The sequence below is a fragment of the Stigmatopora nigra genome, unplaced genomic scaffold (genome assembly GCF_051989575.1).
Source record: "Stigmatopora nigra isolate UIUO_SnigA unplaced genomic scaffold, RoL_Snig_1.1 HiC_scaffold_24, whole genome shotgun sequence".
Taxonomy (NCBI): domain Eukaryota; kingdom Metazoa; phylum Chordata; class Actinopteri; order Syngnathiformes; family Syngnathidae; genus Stigmatopora; species Stigmatopora nigra.
In genome coordinates this window covers 2,515,830-2,529,988 of record NW_027551603.1, presented here as the reverse complement: position 1 = coordinate 2,529,988, position 14,159 = coordinate 2,515,830, and the positions used below count along the sequence as shown (strand labels likewise).

The 14,159-nt window shown below is 45.2% G+C and overlaps 1 non-coding gene and 18 pseudogenes across 1 annotated transcript; all 19 read left to right on the top strand.

Annotated features, from left to right (window-relative positions):
* The first annotated feature begins 1,545 nt into the window (after positions 1–1,545).
* LOC144187821 (5S ribosomal RNA) lies at positions 1,546–1,664 on the top strand (annotated as a pseudogene).
* A 56-nt stretch (positions 1,665–1,720) lies between these two features.
* LOC144185273 (5S ribosomal RNA) lies at positions 1,721–1,839 on the top strand. The gene has a single exon (XR_013324796.1). It is a non-coding gene; the product is annotated as a 5S ribosomal RNA (ribosomal RNA).
* A 56-nt stretch (positions 1,840–1,895) lies between these two features.
* On the top strand, positions 1,896–2,014 carry LOC144183498 (5S ribosomal RNA; annotated as a pseudogene).
* A 56-nt stretch (positions 2,015–2,070) lies between these two features.
* On the top strand, positions 2,071–2,189 carry LOC144189982 (5S ribosomal RNA; annotated as a pseudogene).
* A 56-nt stretch (positions 2,190–2,245) lies between these two features.
* Positions 2,246–2,364, top strand: LOC144191767 (5S ribosomal RNA; annotated as a pseudogene).
* Positions 2,365–2,420: 56 nt separating this feature from the next.
* Positions 2,421–2,539, top strand: LOC144189001 (5S ribosomal RNA; annotated as a pseudogene).
* Positions 2,540–2,595: 56 nt separating this feature from the next.
* Positions 2,596–2,714, top strand: LOC144183913 (5S ribosomal RNA; annotated as a pseudogene).
* Positions 2,715–6,139: 3,425 nt separating this feature from the next.
* LOC144183702 (5S ribosomal RNA) lies at positions 6,140–6,258 on the top strand (annotated as a pseudogene).
* A 56-nt stretch (positions 6,259–6,314) lies between these two features.
* On the top strand, positions 6,315–6,433 carry LOC144188022 (5S ribosomal RNA; annotated as a pseudogene).
* A 56-nt stretch (positions 6,434–6,489) lies between these two features.
* LOC144188516 (5S ribosomal RNA) lies at positions 6,490–6,608 on the top strand (annotated as a pseudogene).
* A 56-nt stretch (positions 6,609–6,664) lies between these two features.
* LOC144188593 (5S ribosomal RNA) lies at positions 6,665–6,783 on the top strand (annotated as a pseudogene).
* Positions 6,784–6,839: 56 nt separating this feature from the next.
* LOC144184070 (5S ribosomal RNA) lies at positions 6,840–6,958 on the top strand (annotated as a pseudogene).
* Positions 6,959–7,014: 56 nt separating this feature from the next.
* LOC144189414 (5S ribosomal RNA) lies at positions 7,015–7,133 on the top strand (annotated as a pseudogene).
* Positions 7,134–10,561: 3,428 nt separating this feature from the next.
* On the top strand, positions 10,562–10,680 carry LOC144183701 (5S ribosomal RNA; annotated as a pseudogene).
* Positions 10,681–10,736: 56 nt separating this feature from the next.
* LOC144188021 (5S ribosomal RNA) lies at positions 10,737–10,855 on the top strand (annotated as a pseudogene).
* Positions 10,856–10,911: 56 nt separating this feature from the next.
* Positions 10,912–11,030, top strand: LOC144188515 (5S ribosomal RNA; annotated as a pseudogene).
* A 56-nt stretch (positions 11,031–11,086) lies between these two features.
* On the top strand, positions 11,087–11,205 carry LOC144188591 (5S ribosomal RNA; annotated as a pseudogene).
* Positions 11,206–11,261: 56 nt separating this feature from the next.
* LOC144184069 (5S ribosomal RNA) lies at positions 11,262–11,380 on the top strand (annotated as a pseudogene).
* A 56-nt stretch (positions 11,381–11,436) lies between these two features.
* Positions 11,437–11,555, top strand: LOC144187329 (5S ribosomal RNA; annotated as a pseudogene).
* The last annotated feature ends 2,604 nt before the right edge of the window (positions 11,556–14,159 follow it).

Sequence of the window (14,159 nt, the reverse complement as noted above, 5' to 3'; positions counted from 1 at the left end):
GCTGGGATAGGCCTTAGCACCCCCCGTGACCCTTGTGAGGATAAGCGGTTGAGAGAATGAATGAATGAAAGAATACTAAACAATGTCTTTCACATGACGATCATTTATACTAAACAATTACTATTAGTTTAAGCATGTGAAACTATGATAAAATATGATTTGGATTTTACAGCATGTTTTCGTAACCTGTTTTATGTTTATTTATATAAACAATAGACACCTTGTAAAGCATTGCTGTTGCTTCACATGTATTTCTTAGGGGCCTAACATTCAACCACATCTAAGCAGCAGTACTTGTAGACTTGCATTCTGTGAAGCGCAAAGTGTCCTTCTGTTCTAAAGAGACAGAACAGCAAGAAAAGGACTCTGTGCAACCTTCTTTACTCTGTAACAGCGGGATGATGCTTTTTGTGTAGAAAGGATGGAGTACAAAGTGTAAGCGAATGAGTGGAAAGTACTGCAGACAATGTATGACTGTTTTTTTCTATTTTTTTTCCGTGCAGTTGAGGAGTGTAGTTTGCAAGATCCAGCATGCCAGTACTATTGAATGCTGGGTATTTTGCTGAGCCTTCTTTAAAAATTACTTCTCTTATCATGTAAAAGTAGTGATATCTGAACAGACAGAAGAATAGTCAGTCATTTTCTTCTTAAAAAAATAAAAATAAAATACTTGTGGTTGCTAGAGTTATACAGTAAAAAAGGGGTGTGTGCATGTGGTGGTGGAGCAATAATATTTTAGTTTCAGTGAAATGAAAAATCTACAATAGTGTTCCAATAAATTGGTGGTTATTGAAGTGCTATACCAATTGAATGTAATTTCTGGTAAAATTCTGTAGCTCCAGTGTTTAACCATAAATCCTATGTGATTTTTTGTTTTACAGTATAAAATGTGAAAACACTTATAAATCCCATTTAAATTCAGTGAATTCATTTAGTTGTGCTGCCACTACAACATTGCACCCAATCAGTTAGTCTTTAATTGAATCTGATTACCAGTCGATTTGAATTGAATGACTTGACCCCGCTGAGATATTTTCTCTAAAAGAATAATGGAGTTGCTTATTTGACTATTTAGTATTGTTATTTTGTTATCTTTTTGCATTTGGTGCTTTTTTTAAACATCTACTACTTTACATTATAATTGCTTGATCTGAGGCAGTTGGGTTGTAAAGGTTTAAATCAAAATTCAAAGTATGGTAATACACATATATACACACGATGCAACAGATGTGCAGTCCATTTGCAGCGTCCAGAAGTAAAACAACATGTGAAAATTGAGTGTATAGAGTGCAAAAAGTCTTACTGCAATCAAGCTGACTTTACTCCTTTGTTATTATTGCTGACTCAAAGACAAATACCAATTTGGCCTGAAATGCACAAAAGTAAAACATAGCTGTATATATTCCTGCCTTTTCCCCCCTCTTTTATAACCTGAATATTCCAACTGACTTTGAATAATGTCAAATCCCAATTGATTTGGGTAGCAGGTGTAGAAGGTCGAATTAATACTTTAGCTCATGGGTGTCCATCTGCAAGAGCAGTACCGCTCACGGCCATACCACCCTGAAAAGGCCTGATCTCGTCCGATCTCGGAAGCCAAGCATGGTTCGGCCTGGTTAGTACCTGATTGGGAGACCGCTTGGGAATACCAGGTGCTGTGAGCATCATACCCCGCATCTTTTTCGACATTTCATGGGTGTCCATCTGCTAGTGCAGTACCGCTCACGGCCATACCACCCTGAAAAGGCCCGATCTCGTCCGATCTTGGAAGCCAAGCATGGTTGGGCCTGGTTAGTACCTGGTTGGGAGACCGCTTGGGAATACCAGGTGCTGTGAGCATCATACCCCGCATCTTTTTCGACATTTCATGGGTGTCCATCTGCAAAAGCAGTACCGCTCACGGCCATACCACCCTGAAAAGGCCCGATCTCGCCCGATCTCGGAAGCCAAGCATGGTTAGACTTGTTTAGTACCAGATTGGGAGACCGCTTGGGAATACCAGGTGCTGTGAGAACCATGCCCCGCATCTTTTTCGACATTTCATGGGTGTCCATCTGCTAGTGCAGTACCGTTCACGGCCATACCACCCTGAAAAGGCCCGATCTCGTCCGATCTCGGAAGCCAAGAATGGTTCGGCCTGGTTAGTACCTGATTGGGAGACCGCTTGGGAATACCAGGTGCTGTGAGCATCATACCCCGCATCTTTTTCGACATTTCATGGGTGTCCATCTGCAAGAGCAGTACCGCTCACGGCCATACCATTCTGAAAAGGCCCGATCTCCTCCGATCTCGGAAGCCAAGCATGGTTCGGCCTGTTTAGTACCTGATTGGGAGACCGCTTGGGAATACCAGGTGCTGTGAGCAGCATACCCCGCATCTTTTTCGACATTTCATGGGTGTCCATCTGCAAAAGCAGTACCGCTCACGGCCATACCACCCTGAAAAGGCCCGATCTCGTCCGATCTCGGAAGCCAAGCATGGTTCGGCCTGGTTAGTACCTGATTGGGAGACCGCTTGGGAATACCAGGTGCAGTGAGCATCATACCCCGCATCTTTTTCGACATTTCATGGGTGTCCATCTGCAGGAGCAGTACCGCTCACGGCCATACCACCCTGAAAAGGCCCGATCTCGTTCGATCTCGGAAGCCAAGCATGGTACGGCCTGGTTAGTACCTGATTGGGAGACCGCTTGGGAATACCAGGTGCTGTGAGCATCATACCCCGCACCTTTTTCGACATTTCATGGGTGATCTATCTGAAATCCAGATCAAATTCTGGATTTCAGATAGATCAGTTGTCATCATGCACCTTTTACCAAGACTGGACCTATAGTAGGACTTAGATGGAGAGCTATCTTAAAAAGAACATGTCCTCATTACTTGGGGGAGAAACAAAGGATCCAAAATCACTCAGAGCTGTCAGGAGTGGTTGGATTGCCTTTCCTGGCATGACGTCACGATAACTATCAGCTGTCACTAATTACGTGATTAGATTATTTTTGGTATTTAAGCATTATGATTTTCTGTGGACGCGGTTGGATCGACTGGTTAAGTTCTGGTTTCGTTTCCTGTTAATCCTCGTAGTAATTGCTGTTTCCATTGACGCCACGCCGCATGTTCAGTTCGTTTGTAATGAGTGGTCAAGCCAAGTTGTTTAAGTTATGTTACCCCGTTTATTAAATCAACCAACAAGAGCTACAGATCTGCCTCACCTTTCCAATTACTTCGGCGACTCTGCATCTGGGTTCAACTTACCCTACGATCGCGTCGCACTACGCGGCGAAATCGTAACAGCACGATCCAACCATTATGGACCCAGCGGAGCGCCACCCACGCTCGCGCCGACGCACTCGGCGACGCAAACCATCCACCTCGAAGACACCGGACTGCTTGGAATGTATAAGAAACCCCTCAGAATCGTTTAGGAATTTTGTAATGGACACACCGTGGTGCGGGGCTCTCAGGCACATCATTTCTAGAGATGAGCCACAGCTGGTAGAAGAGTTAGAGCCGCAGCGTACTCATACGCCCCACCACTGCTATGCACGTCGCCCTGGGAAGCCTTTACCGTTTCATCATGATGCCCAGGTGCGTACAACCACCAGAGAGTGCCCAAGTTATCTTATGCCTATGCCCAGAGGAATTGATTCACCATGGAGGGAGCCTGAAGATTCTGGTGAGGAGGACACCCGTTGAGGAAGTTCCCCACGGCCAGCAGCGTGGCCAGGATCTTCTTGAAGGTCCGGTTGCCGGCCAGCTGCTCCATGCCCAACTTCAGGTCAAACAGGGGCTCGGCGATCTCCTGCTCGAGTGCCTCATAGTTGAGTTTGAAAGACCACAGCTGCAGGCGGGGGGTCAAGGCGCTGACGGAAGCCAGGCCCGAGAGGAATTCCTCGGCCGTCCCCAGGGGAACGTCGGGATTGGCCGAGCGAGCCTCGCGGATCTTCTGCTTCTCCTCCTCTGTGGGCGTCATGCTCAGGATCTTCTCCACACCCTCCTTGTTGATGGCAAAGTCGTCAAAGTTGAGGATGGCGCTCTTGATGACGTGAACGGCGGGCAGGACCGTCATCCCGATGTTGATGGCGGTGCTCCGCTTGGAGTCCAGAACCAGGATCTCGGACTTTTTGCTCTCTGGCGCTTTCTTGGCCCATGGCGTCTCTTTGGCCCTGGACTCAAAGAGGTGCTCCAGCTTCCCCATGTCCACTTGGACCTTGTCCAGTGACGCCAAAAATAATCTAATCACGTAATTAGTGACAGCTGATAGTTATCGTGACGTCATGCCAGGAAAGGCAATCCAACCTCTCCTGACAAGAGCATCAAATAAAGACAATTTGTCGGTCTTTCGGGAACAGATTTTCTTGAAAAATAACCCTTTCGCTATGATTTCTAGAATTTTACTGACATAATGCAAGTGCATTCGCAGCTAGCCCTCAGAGATAAAATGAGTTGGATTTCCATCTCCAACAATACCAGCCGATATGTTATTTGAGGTTCTTGATCTGAATGAATTAAATGACCTCCGGTATGCAGTACAACTGTAGAGCAATTACTTTAAATTATGTTCATTCTTTTGTCCCCCGCCTGGTGCCCGTAGATAGCTGGGATAGGCCTTAGCACCCCCCGTGACCCTTGTGAGGATAAGCGGTTGAGAGAATGAATGAATGAAAGAATACTAAACAATGTCTTTCACATGACGATCATTTATACTAAACAATTACTATTAGTTTAAGCATGTGAAACTATGATAAAATATGATTTGGATTTTACAGCATGTTTTCGTAACCTGTTTTATGTTTATTTATATAAACAATAGACACCTTGTAAAGCATTGCTGTTGCTTCACATGTATTTCTTAGGGGCCTAACATTCAACCACATCTAAGCAGCAGTACTTGTAGACTTGCATTCTGTGAAGCGCAAAGTGTCCTTCTGTTCTAAAGAGACAGAACAGCAAGAAAAGGACTCTGTGCAACCTTCTTTACTCTGTAACAGCGGGATGATGCTTTTTGTGTAGAAAGGATGGAGTACAAAGTGTAAGCGAATGAGTGGAAAGTACTGCAGACAATGTATGACTGTTTTTTTCTATTTTTTTTCCGTGCAGTTGAGGAGTGTAGTTTGCAAGATCCAGCATGCCAGTACTATTGAATGCTGGGTATTTTGCTGAGCCTTCTTTAAAAATTACTTCTCTTATCATGTAAAAGTAGTGATATCTGAACAGACAGAAGAATAGTCAGTCATTTTCTTCTTAAAAAAATAAAAATAAAATACTTGTGGTTGCTAGAGTTATACAGTAAAAAAGGGGTGTGTGCATGTGGTGGTGGAGCAATATAATTTTAGTTTCAGTGAAATGAAAAATCTACAATAGTGTTCCAATAAATTGGTGGTTATTGAAGTGCTATACCAATTGAATGTAATTTCTGGTAAAATTCTGTAGCTCCAGTGTTTAACCATAAATCCTATGTGATTTTTTGTTTTACAGTATAAAATGTGAAAACACTTATAAATCCCATTTAAATTCAGTGAATTCATTTATTTGTGCTGCCACTACAACATTGCACCCAATCAGTTAGTCTTTAATTGAATCTGATTACCAGTCGATTTGAATTGAATAACTTGACCCCGCTGAGATATTTTCTCTAAAAGAATAATGGAGTTGCTTATTTGACTATTTAGTATTGTTATTTTGTTATCTTTTTGCATTTGGTGCTTTTTTTAAACATCTACTACTTTACATTATAATTGCTTGATCTGAGGTAGTTGGGTTGTAAAGGTTTAAATCAAAATTCAAAGTACGGTAATACACATATACACACGATGCAACAGATGTGCAGTCCATTTGCAGCGTCCAGAAGTAAAACAACATGTGAAAATTGAGTGTATAGAGTGCAAAAAGTCTTACTGCAATCAAGCTGACTTTACTCCTTTGTTATTATTGCTGACTCAAAGACAAATACCAATTTGGCCTGAAATGCACAAAAGTAAAACATAGCTGTATATATTCCTGCCTTTTCCCCCCTCTTTTATAACCTGAATATTCCAACTGACTTTGAATAATGTCAAATCCCAATTGATTTGGGTAGCAGGTGTAGAAGGTCGAATTAATACTTTAGCTCATGGGTGTCCATCTGCAAGAGCAGTACTGCTTACGGCCATACCACCCTGAAAAGGCCTGATCTCGTCCGATCTCGGCGGCCAAGCATGGTTCGGCCTGGTTAGTACCTGATTGGGAGACCGCTTGGGAATACCAGGTGCTGTGTGCATCATACCCCGCATCTTTTTCGACATTTCATGGGTGTCCATCTGCTTGTGCAGTACCGCTCACGGCCATACCACCCTGAAAAGGCCCGATCTCGTCCGATCTCGGAAGCCAAGCATGGTTCGGCCTGTTTAGTACCTGATTGGGGGACCGCTTGGGAATACCAGGTGCTGTGAGCATCATACCCCGCATCTTTTTCGACATTTCATGGGTGTCCATCTGCAAGAGCAGTACCGCTCACGGCCATACCACCCTGAAAAGGCCCGATCTCGCCCGATCTCGGAAGCCAAGCATGGTTCGGCCTGGTTAGTACCTGATTGGGAGACCGCTTGGGAATACCAGGTGCTGTGAGCATCATACCCCGCATCTTTTTCGACATTTCATGGGTGTCCATCTGCTAGTGCAGTACCGTTCACGGCCATACCACCCTGAAAAGGCCCGATCTCGTCCGATCTCGGAAGCCAAGCATGGTTCGGCCTGTTTAGTACCTGATTGGGAGACCGCTTGGGAATACCAGGTGCTGTGAGCATCATACCCCGCATCTTTTTCGACATTTCATGGGTGTCCATCTGCAAGAGCAGTACCGCTTACGGCCATACCACCCTGAAAAGGACCGATCTCGTCCGATCTCAGAAGCCAAGCATGGTTCGGCCTGGTTAGTACCTGATTGGGAGACCGCTTGGGAATACCAGGTACTGTGAGCATCATACCCCGCATCTTTTTCGACATTTCATGGGTGTCCATTTGCTAGTGCAGTACCGCTCACGGCCATACCACCCTGAAAAGGCCCGATCTCGTCCGATCTCGGAAGCCAAGCATGGTTCGGCCTGGTTAGTAACTGATTGGGAGACCGCTTGGGAATACCAGGTGCTGTGAGCATCATACCCCGCATCTTTTTCGACATTTCATGGGTGATCTATCTGAAATCCAGATCAAATTCTGGATTTCAGATAGATCAGTTGTCATCATGCACCTTTTACCAAGACTGGACCTATAGTAGGACTTAGATGGAGAGCTATCTTAAAAAGAACATGTCCTCATTACTTGGGGGAGAAACAAAGGATCCAAAATCACTCAGAGCTGTCAGGAGTGGTTGGATTGCCTTTCCTGGCATGACGTCACGATAACTATCAGCTGTCACTAATTACGTGATTAGATTATTTTTGGTATTTAAGCATTATGATTTTCTGTGGGCGCGGTTGGATCGACTGGTTAAGTTCTGGTTTCGTTTCCTGTTAATCCTCGTAGTAATTGCTGTTTCCATTGACGCCACGCCGCATGTTCAGTTCGTTTGTAATGAGTGGTCAAGCCAAGTTGTTTAAGTTATGTTACCCCGTTTATTAAATCAACCAACAAGAGCTACAGATCTGCCTCACCTTTCCAATTACTTCGGCGACTCTGCATCTGGGTTCAACTTACCCTACGATCGCGTCGCACTACGCGGCGAAATCGTAACAGCACGATCCAACCATTATGGACCCAGCGGAGCGCCACCCACGCTCGCGCCGACGCACTCGGCGACGCAAACCATCCACCTCGAAGACACCGGACTGCTTGGAATGTATAAGAAACCCCTCAGAATCGTTTAGGAATTTTGTAATGGACACACCGTGGTGCGGGGCTCTCAGGCACATCATTTCTAGAGATGAGCCACAGCTGGTAGAAGAGTTAGAGCCGCAGCGTACTCATACGCCCCACCACTGCTATGCACGTCGCCCTGGGAAGCCTTTACCGTTTCATCATGATGCCCAGGTGCGTACAACCACCAGAGAGCGCCCAAGTTATCTTATGCCTATGCCCAGAGGAATTGATTCACCATGGAGGGAGCCTGAAGATTCTGGTGAGGAGGACACCCGTTGAGGAAGTTCCCCACGGCCAGCAGCGTGGCCAGGATCTTCTTGAAGGTCCGGTTGCCGGCCAGCTGCTCCATGCCCAACTTCAGGTCAAACAGGGGCTCGGCGATCTCCTGCTCGAGTGCCTCATAGTTGAGTTTGAAAGACCACAGCTGCAGGCGGGGGGTCAAGGCGCTGACGGAAGCCAGGCCCGAGAGGAATTCCTCGGCCGTCCCCAGGGGAACGTCGGGATTGGCCGAGCGAGCCTCGCGGATCTTCTGCTTCTCCTCCTCTGTGGGCGTCATGCTCAGGATCTTCTCCACACCCTCCTTGTTGATGGCAAAGTCGTCAAAGTTGAGGATGGCGCTCTTGATGACGTGAACGGCGGGCAGGACCGTCATCCCGATGTTGATGGCGGTGCTCCGCTTGGAGTCCAGAACCAGGATCTCGGACTTTTTGCTCTCTGGCGCTTTCTTGGCCCATGGCGTCTCTTTGGCCCTGGACTCAAAGAGGTGCTCCAGCTTCCCCATGTCCACTTGGACCTTGTCCAGTGACGCCAAAAATAATCTAATCACGTAATTAGTGACAGCTGATAGTTATCGTGACGTCATGCCAGGAAAGGCAATCCAACCTCTCCTGACAAGAGCATCAAATAAAGACAATTTGTCGGTCTTTCGGGAACAGATTTTCTTGAAAAATAACCCTTTCGCTATGATTTCTAGAATTTTACTGACATAATGCAAGTGCATTCGCAGCTAGCCCTCAGAGATAAAATGAGTTGGATTTCCATCTCCAACAATACCAGCCGATATGTTATTTGAGGTTCTTGATCTGAATGAATTAAATGACCTCCGGTATGCAGTACAACTGTAGAGCAATTACTTTAAATTATGTTCATTCTTTTGTCCCCCGCCTGGTGCCCGTAGATAGCTGGCATAGGCCTTAGCACCCCCCGTGACCCTTGTGAGGATAAGCGGTTGAGAGAATGAATGAATGAAAGAATACTAAACAATGTCTTTCACATGACGATCATTTATACTAAACAATTACTATTAGTTTAAGCATGTGAAACTATGATAAAATATGATTTGGATTTTACAGCATGTTTTCGTAACCTGTTTTATGTTTATTTATATAAACAATAGACACCTTGTAAAGCATTGCTGTTGCTTCACATGTATTTCTTAGGGGCCTAACATTCAACCACATCTAAGCAGCAGTACTTGTAGACTTGCATTCTGTGAAGCGCAAAGTGTCCTTCTGTTCTAAAGAGACAGAACAGCAAGAAAAGGACTCTGTGCAACCTTCTTTACTCTGTAACAGCGGGATGATGCTTTTTGTGTAGAAAGGATGGAGTACAAAGTGTAAGCGAATGAGTGGAAAGTACTGCAGACAATGTATGACTGTTTTTTTCTATTTTTTTTCCGTGCAGTTGAGGAGTGTAGTTTGCAAGATCCAGCATGCCAGTACTATTGAATGCTGGGTATTTTGCTGAGCCTTCTTTAAAAATTACTTCTCTTATCATGTAAAAGTAGTGATATCTGAACAGACAGAAGAATAGTCAGTCATTTTCTTCTTAAAAAAAATAAAAATAAAATACTTGTGGTTGCTAGAGTTATACAGTAAAAAAGGGGTGTGTGCATGTGGTGGTGGAGCAATATAATTTTAGTTTCAGTGAAATGAAAAATCTACAATAGTGTTCCAATAAATTGGTGGTTATTGAAGTGCTATACCAATTGAATGTAATTTCTGGTAAAATTCTGTAGCTCCAGTGTTTAACCATAAATCCTATGTGATTTTTTGTTTTACAGTATAAAATGTGAAAACACTTATAAATCCCATTTAAATTCAGTGAATTCATTTAGTTGTGCTGCCACTACAACATTGCACCCAATCGGTTAGTCTTTAATTGAATCTGATTACCAGTCGATTTGAATTGAATGACTTGACCCCGCTGAGATATTTTCTCTAAAAGAATAATGGAGTTGCTTATTTGACTATTTAGTATTGTTATTTTGTTATCTTTTTGCATTTGGTGCTTTTTTTAAACATCTACTACTTTACATTATAATTGCTTGATCTGAGGTAGTTGGGTTGTAAAGGTTTAAATCAAAATTCAAAGTACGGTAATACACATATATACACACGATGCAACAGATGTGCAGTCCATTTGCAGCGTCCAGAAGTAAAACAACATGTGAAAATTGAGTGTATAGAGTGCAAAAAGTCTTACTGCAATCAAGCTGACTTTACTCCTTTGTTATTATTGCTGACTCAAAGACAAATACCAATTTGGCCTGAAATGCACAAAAGTAAAACATAGCTGTATATATTCCTGCCTTTTCCCCCCTCTTTTATAACCTGAATATTCCAACTGACTTTGAATAATGTCAAATCCCAATTGATTTGGGTAGCAGGTGTAGAAGGTCGAATTAATACTTTAGCTCATGGGTGTCCATCTGCAAGAGCAGTACCGCTTACGGCCATACCACCCTGAAAAGGCCTGATCTCGTCCGATCTCGGCGGCCAAGCATGGTTCGGCCTGGTTAGTACCTGATTGGGAGACCGCTTGGGAATACCAGGTGCTGTGTGCATCATACCCCGCATCTTTTTCGACATTTCATGGGTGTCCATCTGCTAGTGCAGTACCGCTCACGGCCATACCACCCTGAAAAGGCCCGATCTCGTCCGATCTCGGAAGCCAAGCATGGTTCGGCCTGTTTAGTACCTGATTGGGGGACCGCTTGGGAATACCAGGTGCTGTGAGCATCATACCCCGCATCTTTTTCGACATTTCATGGGTGTCCATCTGCAAGAGCAGTACCGCTCACGGCCATACCACCCTGAAAAGGCCCGATCTCGCCCGATCTCGGAAGCCAAGCATGGTTCGGCCTGGTTAGTACCTGATTGGGAGACCGCTTGGGAATACCAGGTGCTGTGAGCATCATACCCCGCATCTTTTTCGACATTTCATGGGTGTCCATCTGCTAGTGCAGTACCGTTCACGGCCATACCACCCTGAAAAGGCCCGATCTCGTCCGATCTCGGAAGCCAAGCATGGTTCGGCCTGTTTAGTACCTGATTGGGAGACCGCTTGGGAATACCAGGTGCTGTGAGCATCATACCCCGCATCTTTTTCGACATTTCATGGGTGTCCATCTGCAAGAGCAGTACCGCTTACGGCCATACCACCCTGAAAAGGACCGATCTCGTCCGATCTCAGAAGCCAAGCATGGTTCGGCCTGGTTAGTACCTGATTGGGAGACCGCTTGGGAATACCAGGTACTGTGAGCATCATACCCCGCATCTTTTTCGACATTTCATGGGTGTCCATTTGCTAGTGCAGTACCGCTCACGGCCATACCACCCTGAAAAGGCCCGATCGCGTCCGATCTCGGAAGCCAAGCATGGTTCGGCCTGGTTAGTACCTGATTGGGAGACCGCTTGGGAATACCAGGTGCTGTGAGCATCATACCCCGCATCTTTTTCGACATTTCATGGGTGATCTATCTGAAATCCAGATCAAATTCTGGATTTCAGATAGATCAGTTGTCATCATGCACCTTTTACCAAGACTGGACCTATAGTAGGACTTAGATGGAGAGCTATCTTAAAAAGAACATGTCCTCATTACTTGGGGGAGAAACAAAGGATCCAAAATCACTCAGAGCTGTCAGGAGTGGTTGGATTGCCTTTCCTGGCATGACGTCACGATAACTATCAGCTGTCACTAATTACGTGATTAGATTATTTTTGGTATTTAAGCATTATGATTTTCTGTGGGCGCGGTTGGATCGACTGGTTAAGTTCTGGTTTCGTTTCCTGTTAATCCTCGTAGTAATTGCTGTTTCCATTGACGCCACGCCGCATGTTCAGTTCGTTTGTAATGAGTGGTCAAGCCAAGTTGTTTAAGTTATGTTACCCCGTTTATTAAATCAACCAACAAGAGCTACAGATCTGCCTCACCTTTCCAATTACTTCGGCGACTCTGCATCTGGGTTCAACTTACCCTACGATCGCGTCGCACTACGCGGCGAAATCGTAACAGCACGATCCAACCATTATGGACCCAGCGGAGCGCCACCCACGCTCGCGCCGACGCACTCGGCGACGCAAACCATCCACCTCGAAGACACCGGACTGCTTGGAATGTATAAGAAACCCCTCAGAATCGTTTAGGAATTTTGTAATGGACACACCGTGGTGCGGGGCTCTCAGGCACATCATTTCTAGAGATGAGCCACAGCTGGTAGAAGAGTTAGAGCCGCAGCGTACTCATACGCCCCACCACTGCTATGCACGTCGCCCTGGGAAGCCTTTACCGTTTCATCATGATGCCCAGGTGCGTACAACCACCAGAGAGCGCCCAAGTTATCTTATGCCTATGCCCAGAGGAATTGATTCACCATGGAGGGAGCCTGAAGATTCTGGTGAGGAGGACACCCGTTGAGGAAGTTCCCCACGGCCAGCAGCGTGGCCAGGATCTTCTTGAAGGTCCGGTTGCCGGCCAGCTGCTCCATGCCCAACTTCAGGTCAAACAGGGGCTCGGCGATCTCCTGCTCGAGTGCCTCATAGTTGAGTTTGAAAGACCACAGCTGCAGGCGGGGGGTCAAGGCGCTGACGGAAGCCAGGCCCGAGAGGAATTCCTCGGCCGTCCCCAGGGGAACGTCGGGATTGGCCGAGCGAGCCTCGCGGATCTTCTGCTTCTCCTCCTCTGTGGGTGTCATGCTCAGGATCTTCTCCACACCCTCCTTGTTGATGGCAAAGTCGTCAAAGTTGAGGATGGCGCTCTTGATGACGTGAACGGCGGGCAGGACCGTCATCCCGATGTTGATGGCGGTGCTCCGCTTGGAGTCCAGAACCAGGATCTCGGACTTTTTGCTCTCTGGCGCTTTCTTGGCCCATGGCGTCTCTTTGGCCCTGGACTCAAAGAGGTGCTCCAGCTTCCCCATGTCCACTTGGACCTTGTCCAGTGACGCCAAAAATAATCTAATCACGTAATTAGTGACAGCTGATAGTTATCGTGACGTCATGCCAGGAAAGGCAATCCAACCTCTCCTGACAAGAGCATCAAATAAAGACAATTTGTCGGTCTTTCGGGAACAGATTTTCTTGAAAAATAACCCTTTCGCTATGATTTCTAGAATTTTACTGACATAATGCAAGTGCATTCGCAGCTAGCCCTCAGAGATAAAATGAGTTGGATTTCCATCTCCAACAATACCAGCCGATATGTTATTTGAGGTTCTTGATCTGAATGAATTAAATGACCTCCGGTATGCAGTACAACTGTAGAGCAATTACTTTAAATTATGTTCATTCTTTTGTCCCCCGCCTGGTGCCCGTAGATAGCTGGCATAGGCCTTAGCACCCCCCGTGACCCTTGTGAGGATAAGCGGTTGAGAGAATGAATGAATGAAAGAATACTAAACAATGTCTTTCACATGACGATCATTTATACTAAACAATTACTATTAGTTTAAGCATGTGAAACTATGATAAAATATGATTTGGATTTTACAGCATGTTTTCGTAACCTGTTTTATGTTTATTTATATAAACAATAGACACCTTGTAAAGCATTGCTGTTGCTTCACATGTATTTCTTAGGGGCCTAACATTCAACCACATCTAAGCAGCAGTACTTGTAGACTTGCATTCTGTGAAGCGCAAAGTGTCCTTCTGTTCTAAAGAGACAGAACAGCAAGAAAAGGACTCTGTGCAACCTTCTTTACTCTGTAACAGCGGGATGATGCTTTTTGTGTAGAAAGGATGGAGTACAAAGTGTAAGCGAATGAGTGGAAAGTACTGCAGACAATGTATGACTGTTTTTTTCTATTTTTTTTCCGTGCAGTTGAGGAGTGTAGTTTGCAAGATCCAGCATGCCAGTACTATTGAATGCTGGGTATTTTGCTGAGCCTTCTTTAAAAATTACTTCTCTTATCATGTAAAAGTAGTGATATCTGAACAGACAGAAGAATAGTCAGTCATTTTCTTCTTAAAAAAAATAAAAATAAAATACTTGTGGTTGCTAGAGTTATACAGTAAAAAAGGGGTGTGTGCATGTGGTGGT